We start from the raw sequence: 16,118 nt of genomic DNA, 5'->3' as shown, positions 1-16,118 counted from the left end.
AACGTGGGCGTGGCTGCCTGCGCCCACACTGACGCCTCCGCTGTGGGGCACAGGGCAGGGGGACCCCAGCTCTTAGAGGAAGCTCCGCAGCTGAGCCGTTTACCTCGGCGCCCGCCTGTGCTCCCTCTGCAGCCTGGCCAGCATTTATTATTTTTTGTCTTTTGGTAATAACCCTTCCAACCCGGGTGAGTTGGCGCCTCACTCGGCTGGAGTTACGTTTCCCTGAACCTTACTGCCATCGAGTACACTCTTCTCACACGCTTTGACCATTGGTACGTCTCTGCTGAGAAAGGCCTACTCAGATTATTTGCCCATTTCAAAAATCGGATATTATTTTCATTATGGTGATTGCGTTCTGAATACTGAATCCTTGTCAAACCACCAGTGTGCAGGTATTTCCTCCTGTTCTGCAGGTTATCTCCCAACTGCTGTTTGACTCCTTTATTGTGCAGACGCTTTGAGGTTTGGTACAACCCGATTGCTCAGTTGTTGCACTCATTGCCTTTGCTTTGAGGGTTTTCCAAAAAATCTTTCCCTGTGCCAGCATCCTGAAGCACTAACCCGGTGTTTCCTAATGGTACTTTCATGGTGTTGAGTCTTACATCTATGTCTTTGGTCCTTGGTGAGTTGATTTTGTCTGTGCTGAAACACGGCACCCAGGGTGGGCCTTCCTCATCCCCTCACCCAGAGCTGTGCTAACATGGTCCATAGGTAGACTGGTTAATCGCACACCCTTAACCCGGTGTTATTTACCCTAGGCCCACAGCCTCCAGAGCCCTGTCTACGCCCACACAGGCTTTTGGGACCTCTAGACCCGGCCATAACGGCTGTGTGTAATATCCCTTAATTACCTCTGTATGGAAGTTGTAACACAGCATTTTTAGTCTCCTTATTTATTTGAGATTTGTCTTTCTTACCGTAGCTAAAAGTTTGTCAATTTCATATACCTTTATAAAAACCCAACTCTTTCATCGATCTTTTGCATTTTTTGTCTCAATTTATTGTTTTACACTCTGATCTTTACTACTTCTTTCTACCACTTGTAAGTTGGTTCTGTTCTTGAGTTCCTAGCTGAGTTGCATTATTAGATTGCTTATTGAAATCTTTTTACCTTCTGGTGTGGGTATTTATTGCTTCAAGACTCTGAATGCTTGGTGCTGAAAGGACCTCTCCCAAGACTCAGACATCTTCAGTTCTTTTTTCATTCACTGTGCACTCTGTGCTTCTCTCCTCTTATCTCCTTCTGGGGTTCAGCTAGGATGGATGCTTGTTCACATGGTGGGGTCCCCGTTCATGTGATGGGTCCCACTGGTCCTGTCTGCTTACTTTGATCCTCATTCTTTTTTTTACTTTTTTCCTCTGACTCGGTTGACTCGTAAGACCAGCCACCTCCCGTGCACCGACCTTAGCCACCCACAGGCTTCACTTGATACTCCCCGTCGTCATCCCTGTGTGTGCAGCAGGGACAGCAAGCAGAAAGCAGCCCATTTGGCCACCTTGCTGCTGGCGCCCCAGAGAAGAGGAGGGTCTGAACTGTGCTCACCCACACAGGCACAGTCTCAGAAAAGGCGAAGAACATTTGAAAAGTTAATGCTATGAGATCTGGGCTGTGCAATTTCTTTCAGTTTTTCCATTTTTTTCTTAAAGCAATTGCATGAATTTTATAAGCATATATCAAATTAATAACTGTCTTTAATTTTTAGCTCAATTATTGATCAGTGATCTGTTAGTGCTCTGATGAACACTTATGAAATTATTTGTGAAAACAAAAAGACACTGGAGGCAGGGACGCAGACAGGAACAGGCTGAGACCAGCACAGCAAAAGCTGTGTCACCAAAAACCCAGCAGACCGGATTTCTTCTCTGGCTGAGGAGTCTCGGGACATCCAGGGAAGGCCAAGTTTTCACCGAGGCAGCAAGTGAGCCCACACTGTGCCGCCGTCCCCAGAGACCTGTGTGCCTACCACACGTGAGGCCCCTGGAGCTGAGCCCCTGCTTAGGAGCTAATGGAGGTGGAAGCTTTATGGAGCCAATTTTTTGGTTGCTTAAAGTTAATTGCTTTGTACCTAATCTAAGTCCCCAGGGAGCAGTTCCGATCTCCCCAACAAACTGCATCTTGGATGAGGCTGATGTACAATCCCATTTCAAGCCTCTGGGCCTCCATCAGGAAATGCCTCAGGGAGCGCTGGGTTTCTAGAGGACACTGTGGTTTGAATGCTCTCTGAGGACTCCGCTTTTGGCACAGAAGTAAATTGTTTTCCCGAAGCCAGGTCAGTCACCGTGTCCAGTAAAAGTTATGGCAGTCGCGAGGCTCAAGGTACCTTTGCTGCCCGAGCAACAGATCGCTGTTGCCTGGCAACCTGGAAGAGCTATGATGCTACAAAGGCCATGAATGGAGGGGCCCGGGGGCTGCAGTCACGAGGAAGACACTGATGCCACCTTTTCCTGTCAGCTTGGGTCCCTGCCCCAGGCCTACTGGATTAGAGACTGTGAGTGGAGTCCAGCAGGCGTATTGTCACCAGGCCCAAGGTGACCGGATGTATGCGACCTCTGAGAGTGCTGAGGGCATTTGCTGAAATGGAGTCTCGAGGTCCAGTGGTCACCCCAGCGCAGCTTTGGCCCGGGATGTGGACATAGAGGAAGGCGATGGGGAGGGGCCATGCATAGGGGCTCTAAAAGCTGCTTCAGCGCTGACAAAGGAGTGGAATTCTAAGCCACATCAGGGGCCAGAAGGTGTCTGCAGGATCCTGCGTCGAATCCCAGGACCCCGCAGTGCTCCAGCCCACCAGGTTTGTAGGCTGTCTCTGGCCTAGAGACATGAATTCCTGGAGGGCCCTGACCTCCAAGGTCCCCACTGAGGGCAGTGCCCAGAGGGACAACCCTGTCATCAGCTGAGTCTGCGGGAAGCAGGCACTGACTCAGCCCCCAGGGCGTGAACAGGTGAGCTCCGAGTGGCACACAGTGGGACCAGGAGACCTTTCAGGAAAACATGATGACTGTCTGACAGCATTCCAGATTGTGGACAATGCGGTTTCATCGGTGTGGGCAGAACAGACTGTTAACAGAGCATTTGACGCGTCTCTCAATGGGTCCTATTATAGAAACAGCAGCAGAGAGATGTGACAAAGAGTCACGCCAAGGTTGCTAAATCACTTCAGGGAAGCTGGAGTTCATGAGGATGATAAATATCGCTGTGCAGGCTCATGGCAAATAAATTTCCAAAGACCTTGGTTTCAGCCACCGATTCCAGGGACTGGAGTGGGCCTCCAACATGACCAAGTATAATGGCACACTGATTAAATATTGAAGAGAATTGGATGGCGGTTTGGTCTCTGGCCCAGTTTCTCCACAGCAGTTGACTGAAAGGATCTGTTGCCTTGGAACAGTGGTTTTCTCACTTGGTAAGCATCAGAACCTCCCCAAGGGCTTAATGCAGGATTCTCAACCCTGACTCTGGGTTGTGGTCTGGGCCATCTTGGGCACGGGCTGGGAACTGGCATTTCTAGCAAGTTCTCAGCTGACCCTGATGCCCTGGGACCACACTCTGAGAACCCGAGGGGGAAGGGAAGCACTGAACGGCAGGGATGAGTTTGAGGAAGACGAAGCCTCAGGGGGAGGCAGGAAGGACCACCTGGCCCTGGCTATGGGTTCTGACATCCGAGATGGGCAACACAGGCTCTATGGATGGTCTGGGAGGAGATCGCTTCTGGGGGCAGAGTGGGGCCAGCCCTCCTTGTACTGAGATGACCTGCAAGAAGATCTCATTGCACCAAGAATCAAAGAAATTCCAGCAGGAAGTGGCTGTGCCCCGGAGCCAGGCTCCCACCGGACACACATCTGTCCACAGGCTGAGCAGGAGCTGGTGCTGCTTCTCTGTCATAATCCCTGCAGTGCGGCTCAGGGAAAGTGACCAGGACTGCTGACCCCACTCAGTTCTGTGCTCACCCAAAGGCTGCTGGTGACCCACCCACTGCCTTCTGAGCCCATGGCACCCGACCACCTGGTCCTCAGGAGCTCCACCCATCTGCGGTCTGTGTGGTCTGGGGATAGCACCTCTGGCTCGGTCCACAAGCTGCAGAAAGCTCAGGACAGACAGAGACTCGAGAACAGGTAAAGCACAGCTTGTCCTGCATTCTGGGATCCTGCTTGTCATGATGTCACTCCGCATCAGCCGCTCTCAGGAGCCCAGTGACCACAAGCAGCACTGACTCTTATGGGGCAGGGATGAAGGGAAGTGACCTGTCCATCCAGCCCCATCGCAGGTCTTCTTTGATGACACTGCACTGGACATGACTCGGGAGGAGGAGAGGCCACGGGTTGGGGCTCCCCAGTGTGGACCACGGATCCACCCATGGAGGAACCCTCTCCACCCACTCCACCATCAGGGGCCCTGGGCCCTATTTCATCCTCACGCCCATGACAGGAACAGGACCCAGTGGAGGCAGAAAGACCTGGGGACAGGCGTTGAGGAGCGTGTGAAGTTCTGGGGACCGCTGCCGGGCAGGACAAAGGAGCCCACAGGGTCTCTGCTCCTGGGCCTCCTGGACCACGTGTCCCAGAGAGGTAATTCCCTCCAGCTGGAACAGAAGTAGAACCAACCCCTGGCCAACAAGACCAAAGATGGGTTGGCTCCTGCAGAAGACAATTGGGTCTCTCTGGCTCTGAGACTCCGATTACAATACAGGGGCTTCTCTCCCTGCCACCTGGGTCTTGGTTCCATGTCCAGTCTGGGCAGCTCCGTGGCAAGAAGGCCTGGGCACGAGGCAGCCTGCAGGGAGGCCCGACCTGCCCTCTGCCTGCCCTCTGTTGCTCTGTTCTGGGTGCCAGGTCTGAATACCAGCCTCTTTCCCAGCCTCTAGCCCATTCCAAAGCTCCAGGCTGGCATTTTCCAGCCCCTACCCTTGCATGTGTATTAGGATTGCCGGGGTGTGGAGCTGTCCTGGCAACAGGCCAGTGGGAGCAGGAGAAGGGTGAGCCCGCACTAGGTGCGCCTTCCAGGTGGGCAGGCCCAGCACCAGGAGGCAGTGGCCAGCCGGAGGGTCAGCTTCTCCACCCTCCTGCTCCAGGTGATGTCAGGGACCTTCCGGCATGGGTTAGGAAACTCTCAAGCCGGGCGGGCTGCCAGCCCTGCAAGTTTGTCCCCAGGACCCCAGGCCCAGCCCTGGCCAGGATCCAGGGCTGGATGCCAGACTCTGAGCCCTGAAGGAGAGCTGTATGGCTAGGATCCGAAGGGTGGGATGGGAACTGAGCCCGAAGTGCCGCAGGAGGTCTCCCGGGAGAGGCTGGGCGCAAGACGCGAGGACTCTGGGGAGGCCATCAGACCAGAGTGCAGCCCAGCAGCAACACAAGCCCGGGCACAAGGGAGGGGATCCGGTGACAGACGGGGCCATGGAGCTGGAGCAGAGAAGGACTCAATGCTGAGAGCCATGGCCAGGAGGAGGGTGGGACTCAGGCCACCTGGGTCTGGGGTCGGAGGCTGGCCGTGAGGGACAGCCGGACACCTGGGATCTGCAGAGGGACGCTGAGGCAGGGAGCTCCCGTGTGTGCAAACATCAGGAGGGCCTGGGAGCAAGGGGACAGGAGTCACTGTGATGCCCGTCACATGGCCCTGCAGACAGGTACCCACACAGTGAAGAGAGGATGCAGAGCCTCCCCATGGCAGTGAGGGTCCTGGTGTCTGCTCGCCTCTGGGCAGGGCCTGTTGTGTGCACACCAACTCCACCTCTCAGAGGCTCTGCTCCTGGGCCCAGGGCCGGTGTCCTCCTGCCCTGTCCTCCCCTCTGTCCCCGACACTGTTCCTCCAACCTCCATGGCCAGGTACCCACTGCAGAGCCTCCGCTGTCCTCCTCCCCCGGTGCGTGACTTCCCGCAGATGTGCCCACTTCATTCCCAGCCATCGGCTTTTAATCTCAGCGTTGTGATGTGTTCTAAAGTTGGCAAATAAAACTTAGGTCCATTTATGATGTGCACCGTGGTGCTCTTGAGTGCGCACCCACCACGTGACAGCTGAGCCAACACACGGTCTCCTGGCGCATGGTGCCTGTTCTTGGCCCTCGAGCACACGTCGCACTGCCATTGACCACAATAGCCATGGCTGAGGACAGAGCTCCTGCGCTGGCTTCTCCCATGTGAAATCAGCACCCATCAGTATCATCTCCCCACACACCCTCAGCATTTGCTTCCCTTGCCCACCGGCTCCACCCCTTCCTCCCCAAAGGAGTCTCTCCCTGGCTACCCATCTGAGCCCCTCTGTGACCCGTGGTACAAACCATGCTCCCTCTGTGCCCTGCCCACCCAGCACCCCACACTGGATGCACGATTCAGATCTGGGTGCTCCCAGAGTTCCCCGGGGCCATTTACAAACACAGACCCTGAGCAGACAGACCTAGCGGGCAGCCACTGTGATGTCTCAAAACCCGACAAATGATGTTGGCCAGGTAAGGATGAGAAACAGAACAGACAGAGGGCTAATTTTAGTATCTAACCAACCATGCCTGTGGCTACTTACCTGTCTCATAAATGCATGCCTTTTAGACTCCCAGAGAATAGAAAATGCGCCTTACCTTACCCACTCTGGCTCTTACCCTCCCTAACTCAGTGTTCAATACAAGGCTGGGGCTTCTCTGTGTGCAGCCCGGTGCCTGTTTCACAGGCAGAAACTCACCCGGAGCCCGCCTTGGTGAGCACACCTGCATCTGTTACCACAGCAGGTGCTGGAGCCACAGTGCTGAAAGCAACCTTAGCCCTCTGGACCACCACGGCTGGACAGCAGCTGGCAAGGACACTCTTTGGGTACCAAGGCACAATGAGGCCAGAGGTGTGCTACAGTTAGGACGAACCACTGACAGCTGGAAGACAGCGGATGCACTGATTTCCAAAGGCGAGAGGCCTCTAGGGGTGCAGGTCCCCACTCTCACCATCGGGTGCTGTGCCATCGGCAGGGAGAGACCTGTGTCTCCCCACACACGGCACTGGCTGGAAGAGCCGCCTGTGCTCTTCTGCCTAGGAAGACAGGGAAGTGAGTGAAACACAGACGTCAGCGCATGAGCATTGCCACAGCACAGACAGGGCTGGGCAGGCACAGCTCAGATCTGCCTCTCTCTGCAGGCTGCTGACTTCTCTATCTGACCCTTTGCTGCCGGGGCTGCCCGGGCATGCTGAGGAAACCATGTGCAGCCCCTCCTAGGTGTCCCACCAGGGCCTTCCCCATCCTTTACATTAGTGACTTCTCACTGTCCCCTCGCTGGACAAAAGTACCCAGCACCTGCAACTGAAGGAGTATTATGAGGCTCCCGGTTCCAGTGGGTTCAGTCCATGGTTAGCCGGCTCTGTGTCAACACAGACGCCTGCAGAAAGAGTGGAGAAGGCACTGAGGTTTAGACGATTTGTTCAGGAGAGGCCAGTGGAAAGGATTTAAAACAAACATAGCTACAGAAAGCAGAGAGAGACGTGCAGGCCCTTCTGCCCCCGGAAAGCATAGCTCCCACCACATGGTGCTGCTCACGGCCCTGGAATGAGACAGAACAGGCCACCAAGTGACAGGCTGGTGCCAGTCCAGGCCCGGCTGCCCTCCCCTCCTGCCTGAGGCAGGCTGTGGCTTCTGGATCCAAGAGGCTCCTGGTGTGGGGCTCATCGGGGTGCTCCACCCTGGGGCTTACCGGACCCTGGTTCGATAGTGTTCTGGTTCTTTACACTCCCGTTTGATGCTGCTTTCCTCTCTGCAAGGCATACGATTGAGACTAGAATAAAACGGTTTAAGGAAAACAAGTTTTTAATGGCAAAATTAGGGTTATATGGTTTTGTAAAGCCCTCAAAGAATCCTGGATTTGAGATAAGGGAGAAAAAGAATCAGATTTACACACACATGTGCGCACACACACACACACACACACACCTGCCAGCCCACCCCTCACCACCAGCTATGAGCACAGATTCTGGGGAGAGGGCAGACCAGAAGGGCCCGCAGCGTCTGCCCAGCATCCTGCCACAGTCTGGAGCCCCATCATATCTCTGTGAGAACATGGCCAGTAACAGCAGATGTTCTGCCTAAGAGCATCCCAGTCGCACACTCCTACCCGGTCTGCTGTTCGGTACAGAAAGGGTCCTTTCCCACTTCTGCTCTCTCAGGGCCCTCGATACTGGTGGCTGGGGAGTGTCTAGGAACCAAGCTTCTCTGGGAAGCAGCTCTAGCATTAAGCAGCCAGGGTTACTAGGCGGAAATTGATAGATATCAATCACCAGGGCAAAGAAGGCAGTCACCGCGACTCAGAACTGTGGGCGCCCCGCAGGCTCCTCTGTGGCTCTCTGCGGCTTTAGTGTACTGAAGACAGACAGGAAGCGGCCTCTCAGTCTGGCTTCTTTCACTTAGTACATTGATTTGAGATTCGTGCATATTGTTGTGCAAATCATTATTCAATCCTGGTTATTGCTGCGTAGTATTCTGTGGTGTGAAACCCACAACTTGTTTATCCATAAAGCAACTGAATGAATGCTGAAATCAATTCTTTTTTCTGGCTCTGATGAACAGAGATGCTGCGAGCAATGAAGGATTTTATGTGGGCACACATTTTTAATGAGGTGTAGTTTTAGTCCCCAGTGTTTCATTGCAACCTTGTCCCACTGTGACTGTGGTTTCTCCGTTCATTGCATAATGCCAGGAGCTGGTTGTGACTAAAGTGCTGGCTTTCATGTTAACCTTGCCTCTCGCTGTCTTGCTGAATTGTTCTGCTGTTTGAGTTAATTTCACCCTTAATTCTCTAGGGTCTTCAGGTCCGCTGTTACGTTTTCTGCAAATGGAGGCACTTTTTTCTTCCTTACATATTCTGCCTGCCTTACCTATTCCCTGGCTGCCTCTCCTGAGTGACACTCATTCTGTCCCCAGCAGGACGGGAAAGGGCTGAGAGTCACGCAGGCTGACCTTGTCCCTGATCCCCGGGAGGCCCCAGACTTCTCCTTACACAGATGCTATCCCAGGTGTGGACTCTGTGTGCACCAACTCTTACCTTCTCAAGAGTTAAATAAGGAATAGGTGTTGGATTTTGTCAGAGAACTTTTAGCATTTCCACAAATAACTTGGATTCTTTTGCTAAACTTAATGGTATGGTGACGTGTATTTATATAGCTTCTAATATTTAATCACCTTGGAATTTCTAGCACAAATCTCATGTATTCGTGATGTATTTTAATGAAATTTTAGTCTGTGTCACGCTGATCTTCCATTTCCTTCCTCCATTCTCTGCCTTTATCAGATTTAATTAAACTTGCATGATAAAAATTTGGAAATTTTCTTTCACTTGGTAAGCTTTGGAATAGTATGTATGCCACATAAAACACACAGCTCCGAGTAACTTAGTGGCTTTGACTGTGATGCAGCCACTTCAAGGTCAGCTCTCTGGATTCAGGGTAGCAGGTGTCTGCTGGTGTCCAGCCCCGGAGCTAACAGAACCCCAGAGGACCCATCCCACTCCGGGCTTTGCTGAGTGCTCCTTTGATGGAGGGAAACTATGTTCTCTTATGTGTTCACAGCCTATGTGCTCTCCCTTTAGTGACTCGGAGATGGAAGGAAACTGTGCTCTTAGCCTTCCAGGAGATGACAGACAGTGAAATGCTGTGCAACAACTAAAAGTAGCCCATGGGCCAGGGCAGAGGAGCACCGTGTGGATTAAAGACAACACACCAAGACCAGAGAGCTAATGGTGAGTGTTCTTTACACAGTCTAAAAGAACATCTTGAATAGTGTGAGATCTGAGTCAGAGTCTGCAAACTATGAATGACTGTTTTTTACCTCATCCACCACTAGTGTTCATTATGTTCTTGGAGTTCCTTCAGCCCACTGCTGGGGCTCTTGTGAGGGCTGGAAATATATTGTTCTTACCCTCAAAAATGGGATCTGCTGGAAATGGCTGGCAGGTGGAGCCCTGTTTTGACTGACAATCAGTTGTTCCTGAAAACCCTGGGGTTGGGGCCTGATTTCAGTTGTTGGATAACGACAGCCCAAATGTTTGCTTCCTTTCCTGGGAAATAGCGTTATTAACAGTTATCAAGTGAGTTGTGCCAGTCTGGAGACAAGCAATCCAGACATCTGGAGCACTATCAGCAACTGAAATGTGAGCTCATTTCTGGCCCTAGAAAAGAATGACTGCTAAGAACAGGAATCTGGGGCCAGGGATGTAGCTCAGTGTCTCAACTGCCCTGCAAGTGAAAGGTCCTGAGTTCCATGCCCAATATAGGAAAGAAAAAACCTGGAAATCTGGTTCCTACTCATGTGATGACCCTCGTATCAGTGAGGATGGTGTCTCTGGTCAGTGTCACATACCAGAGTGGGTTCTGGACGGAGACAAAGGAGACATCAGGAGGGAGACTGGCTACACCGGTCAGTAGCAGTCCTACTCCAGACTTCCTGTTCTCACTCACAAAATAATACAAAGCATTTCATGAAATGAGGTAAAATATAGGGTGACATACTTTGTCATACCTGAAAAGGTGCTATTGATACCCTGGGTGCTCGTATACAAGCTCACTCGTCCCATTCAGGAGGGCCTGGGACTTAGTTCCTTCCCGAAGGTTGCACCCCCAGACACCATTGCCTTGGGATTAGGAGTGGGAATTTGGGAGGGAGTGTAATAGCCAGAGTCCAAGAATAGCCTAGGATTTAAATATTAGACTAGTATTTATAATAAAAATACTTTAAATCCCTGTAAAAACGCCTCAGCAGTTATCTCTGCTCTAGAAAATAGCTGTTACTCACAACTAAAAGATCCAACTAGAGGGGCCACAGCACAGTCCTCAGAGTCTGAGGCATGTGACGGTGAAAGTCTCGATTCCCCTTCATTTGTGTCTTCTCCTAGGTTTAACCAACGTGTCACTGACATCGCTGAGCTGCCTGCATCACCACGGTGGCCCGTAGCACCTCCTGGTCAGCCTGTCCCTGCCCAAGGAGAGACGAGACCCTCCCTGTTGCCACTGACCCCAATGTGGCACAGACGAAGGGGCCGGACAAGCCCACAGCTCCGAGTCTCAGAGGGCGAGGACATTTCTGCTTAGGCTTCAAACGCCAGGCAGCTCACGGCTCCTCTGGGGCGTGGAGGGTGCACTTGGGAGCCACACCAACACCAACCTGCCTCACTCTGCAGCAGGAGTGTGGGCTCCTCCCCAGGCCTGCCACTCTGAGAGCCACACTCAGCCCCACTTAGCCAGAGCAGGCAAGCTGTCCTCACAGCCTCACCGGGGAGGCAGCAGCGTGGCCTTGAACACGAGGTCCAGCCTCCCACCGCACTTCGTGTAAAGCCTGGAGCCAGAGTAAACCAGGAGAGTGGCACAAGGCGGTGTAGACTCAGGCACAGCCGACCAGCACCGGCCCAGCTGCTGCCACTGAGCTCCTCCGCCCCGGGAAGAAAGCAAAGATTTCGAGGATCAAAGCTGACACCAGGGGCAGGCGTGGTGCAGAGGGGAGGCTGCTCGACTGAGGACTGGCAATAATTTTCTTTAAATTGGATTGAAGGGGATGTTAAGCAGAAACACCAGGCAATCTGCCGTGGCTGTTTTGAAAGCCTGGCGTGCCTCATTGTTATCATCACCAGTCTATTTTTATAGCATCGCTCACATAAGAAACATCCAAGTGGAGAGGAGAACGGAGTCCCGGTGGGAGGCTGTTGGGAGAGGGGAGCTGGGAAAGCTGTCCAGGGGTGCATGGTTCTGAGGACCCATTTCCCGGCCAGGAGTCCCGCAGCCGCAGGGTCAAGCGCCTTTAGGAGTGAACGGTGTAAGAAGCCAGCAATCTCATCTCATAAGCATGTGTAACGTGCAGGTGGGGAAGCCCGCAGCTGTGACAGGCACATACTCCTAGATGACTGCTGCTGTCCTGAGAACCCACCTCTCCCTCCCCAGCTCACCCAGCCAAGCACACAGCAGCCCTGCTGGCAAGATGGCTGCTCCTCCCGCTGGGTCTGTAATAAGGAGTTTCCGCTTCCTGACGCCCTGCATCCGGTTATGCCTTCCTGTGACAGGGAAGGAAGGGGAAGTCCCGGTGGCAGCAGAAGCCTTCGCAGCCCTGAGCCTGCAGTGGACCCCTGCGCACCACACAGCTTCGAGGGAGAGCAGGACTCTCTGTGCCTGCCTGACTTCACTATTTCACAGCGTCCTGCTGCTGAGTTCCTCCCCAGAGCTGCGGCAGTCTGCTCAGGAGATGACCTGGGACAGCCACGGAGCGGAAGAACGAATGGGCATGGGGACAGAAGGCGGAAGGAAGTTACTGCTGTGGGCAGCTGAGAGTGAACCCTAGCAGAGAACTCACTCGAGAGAGCTCGGGGAAGTCCAGGGCCGAGGGGCAGGGAGGAGGCATTGCCACCAACTCGGTCGGCATGGGCTCTGAGCTTTGGAAGAGACATAAACTCTCTGGTGTTTCTGGCTCACCTTACAGACAGGCAACCCAACCTCGGGGTCCTGGAGAGAGCTCATGGCAATCACCACTGGTTGGAAGGAGGTCCTGTTTCCTGAAACAGAAAGGGTAGGGGATGTAGCTCAGGACCTGAGTTGCATCGCACCATGGAAAGACGCTACAAACACTGCTTTCCCCCAACTGACTGTGTGGGCGACAACCAGCCCATCACCGGCCTCAGCCAAACTGAAGGCTGATGCAGGATGTGACAGCCCACCAGGGCTGCGATTTGGAAGAGATCTCCCCACAGAGTGGCCGCACCCCTCTTGAAAGCCTGTTTCCAGGGCTGGGAGGAAGTCTCCTAGATGGGATGACGCAGGTTGAGCTTGTATGGTGCCAACCCGGTCCCAACCAAAGTCACATTTGTCTGTCAGAAGCCACCCAGGGCTCTGGAGAGAGGGTTCTTCAGTCTACATTGCTGAGCTGCCTCCTGGTTTTGTGAGGTTAGCAGACATTTTCTGACCCCTTCTTTCCGAGGACCCAGTCCAGTTTTGCCAGCTGAACTTTGATTGTCGGAGTCCCTGTTGCTGTTCTCCCCGGCCTGTCACCCCCAGACCGCCCTCCAGAGCACAGAGGCCGCCCCTGTACCCGAGTCCCATGTGGCAGAGTCTGCCAGAGTCTGCCACGCTGCAGGTTCTGAAGGCCAGTCTGCTTCTCACACGCCTTTGTACTTCCCCGCGCGGTCTTTGACATGAGCAGGAACATGAAATTTTGGTGGCACTAACAAGCCCAGAAAAGGCAGCAGCCTAGAACCCAGGAACCCACCCGGCCTGCACCTGGGGTCTCAGCACTCCTGATCTTCCCCCAGGACGCGGAAGCCACATCCGAGTCATCTCCGCAAAGCCATCGCCCGGGAGGAGCAGCCCAGGGCTGTTCTGCCTGCAGCCGAGCCCGGGGACCTGGCTCTCCTCGGCGTCTGCAGCAGCTCGGCCTAGTGCTCAGGGCAGGATGAAACCTGGGGCGCACATCTGCCTTCTCTGAGGCTCACACGGAGGACCGGCTGGCTGACCTGCTTGTGGTCCACCTTGGAGAGCTTTGCTGTGGGAGAGGCTGCAGGGCAGCCAGGCTTCCACATCAAGGAGGCCTCAAAAGCTCTGCACCCCCGAACATCAACAGGACACGAGGCGTACCCAGAGTGGAGACTGTCCTCGGTGTGGCAGCAACTCTGACACCCTGAGGCTGCCTCCCGCGTCAGCAGCCTTTCTCACGTGGGGAGCGTGGCGTGGCGCGGCCCGGCCTCGTGCCAGGGGTCAGAGTTTTCTGTGATATTCTCACGTGCTCGGCTGGTCTGTATTCGGGTATGTACTCTAGGTCTGAGGGGTGTCCACCTGTGCCTGCCACTGTGGAGGACACGAGGACCCAAGGTATCATCAAACATACATTGAAGATTTACATTTTTAAAAATGTATTACAGCGCCAGGGATTTAACTCAGTGGTGCCTCTGCCTGACTGCACAAGGTCCCGAGTTCAATCCCTGGTACCAAAACACAATGTATTATAGTAAAAGGAACCTTAGCCCACTCCTCAGAAAATACCCTCCCCGCTCCAGACACACGCATCCCACCATCCCTGCCCCTTTCTAACGCAGCTCTGGAGTCCCCTTTCTTGAGTGTCTTCAGGTGCACGATCACAGCTGCCTGGATGTCCTGATTTTATTCAAAACATCTCTCGTTCATGATTATTTTTTGACTTCACAGAAGAGCCAGATGTTGTACAGTGCCATACCTGGTGAACAAGGTGGAAGAGAATGCGCTGTCGTGCTTTTTATTGATTTATTTTTAATTTGATTAATTTTTGTTTTGTTTTGTTTGTTACCGGGGATTGAACTCAAGACCTTGCACTTCTGAGGCAGGTGGCGGCAGGGGCTAAGTCCCCGGCCCAGTCATGTATTTTTGAGCCTGCTCTCCCATTGGATGGCACCTGCCAGCAACATTCTATTTTTGATCATGCCTCATAACAACACTCAGAAAAAAGGACTCCAGAGCTGCTTCAGAAAGACGTAAGAAGGTGGGACAAGTTCGTCTGAAGTGAGGGGAGGATCCTGAGGGGTCGATGGCAATGTGTCTTTACTGCGATGTATTTTTAGTGCCAATCTTCATGGCATATTTTGATCACACCTTGTGGCTGGCCGATTATTCCTGATAGGATGTGAACTTGCTCTCTGTCTTTGTGCGTTGCTTGGCTTAATGGTTGACCCCAGCCCCAACACTGGGAAGAAGAAACACAGTAGAGTGTGCTGAAGTGTGGGGTCCTGGCCTCCGAATGAGGGCAGCTCAGACACTGGTGAGGTCCTGATGGTCCGAAGGGGTGAAAATGGGACCCTGGGAGGAAAAGCCGCCAGACGAAGACACCAAGGCCTGCACAGGGGATGCACTGATGGTTCTGTCCACTCCACAGCCACAGGACGGAAGGGGCAGACTGAACCTCGGGGAGCTGGCTGGTGCTCCAGAGCCGGGGCTCCCAGGCAGGGTGGGGCGAGGAGACCCCACCATTCCGGCTCCTTCCCAGCTGCAGAACCAGGCTGGGAATCAGCACCTTACCTGCTCTCACCCCAGCAGAGCATTAATTAAGACAGGGCTCTGAACCACACAGCTCCTTAGGCCTTCGTCAGAGTAATCCTCAGCATGAGAGGCACTGGAGGTAGAGACTTCATTAAGATTTATGGGAAGTGTAAAACCACACTTTAACTGTTAAACGAGAAAGTCTAAAACCTGAGAATGAGTGGCAGGGGAGGATGGAGAAATGATTAATCTACCAAATGTCTGCAGCAAAATTGTGTTAGAAGACAAATGGAAAACATCTGGCTGAAAAGCCCGGTGGCAAACACGTGGGGTCTGGGGGCCCTCAGCTACGACAGGAGGAAGGAGTCCAGAATCACCGCACTGGGTGGCTCCGGACAGATCCCCAGCCAGAAAGAAGAGGTGTTCTTAGATTATATGGGTTGATGCAAGAAGAGTTACACAAAATATACCTAGAAGAAAAATCAAAAACTGTGCGAACTAGACATAAACATCTGGACAAATTTTAAAAAGCACAGAATCTCAGGGAATCCCCTACAGACATTTCCAAACAGGCAGTCACTGAGTGATGGACAAACTCTCTCCTTCCTCTCCACACTGGGTATTTTGTAGATGCCTCTTCCGCCCCAACATCTGTGTCCTTGTGCACTTTGCCCACAGCACTCCATCACGCGGCTGGGCCTCCGTCTGAAAACAGCAAAGGCGTCGTGGAGACTGCACACCTCCATCCTCACGGCGGTGGCCCCTCAGGCTGCGGGGAGCCTGTCCCCGAGGCGTGGGACACAGCGAGCTGCCCGCTCCACTCCGGCCAGGTGCCCCTCGGTCGCCCCTCCCGCGTCCAGGAGCTCTCTGCCAGCGCGGGCAGATCCAGACCGCAGGCAGAGAGGGGCAGGAGCACTGTCGCCTCCTTTCCCTCCAGGCGACTTCTAAGTGAGGAATGTTCCAGCAGAATAAGAGCAAGTGTGCCGGCGAGCCCGCTTCAGTCCAAGGCAGCGAGGATGGAGGATGGATGATCGGTGTCCTGGGGAATCCGTGTGGAGGCGGCGCGAAGGCATGGTGGGGACGGGGCGCTGCTGGGACCGGGGAGACTCGGTCACCCAGGAGACCCAGGCCAGGGGCGGGGGCGCGGCCTTTGCGGTCTGGGAATGCTCAGCTTGGCTGGT

This window comes from Fukomys damarensis, unplaced genomic scaffold, assembly GCF_012274545.1.
Source record: "Fukomys damarensis isolate Sample0158 unplaced genomic scaffold, DMR_v1.0_HiC HiC_scaffold_11, whole genome shotgun sequence".
Classification (NCBI taxonomy): domain Eukaryota; kingdom Metazoa; phylum Chordata; class Mammalia; order Rodentia; family Bathyergidae; genus Fukomys; species Fukomys damarensis.
This window is presented reverse-complemented; position numbering follows the sequence as displayed.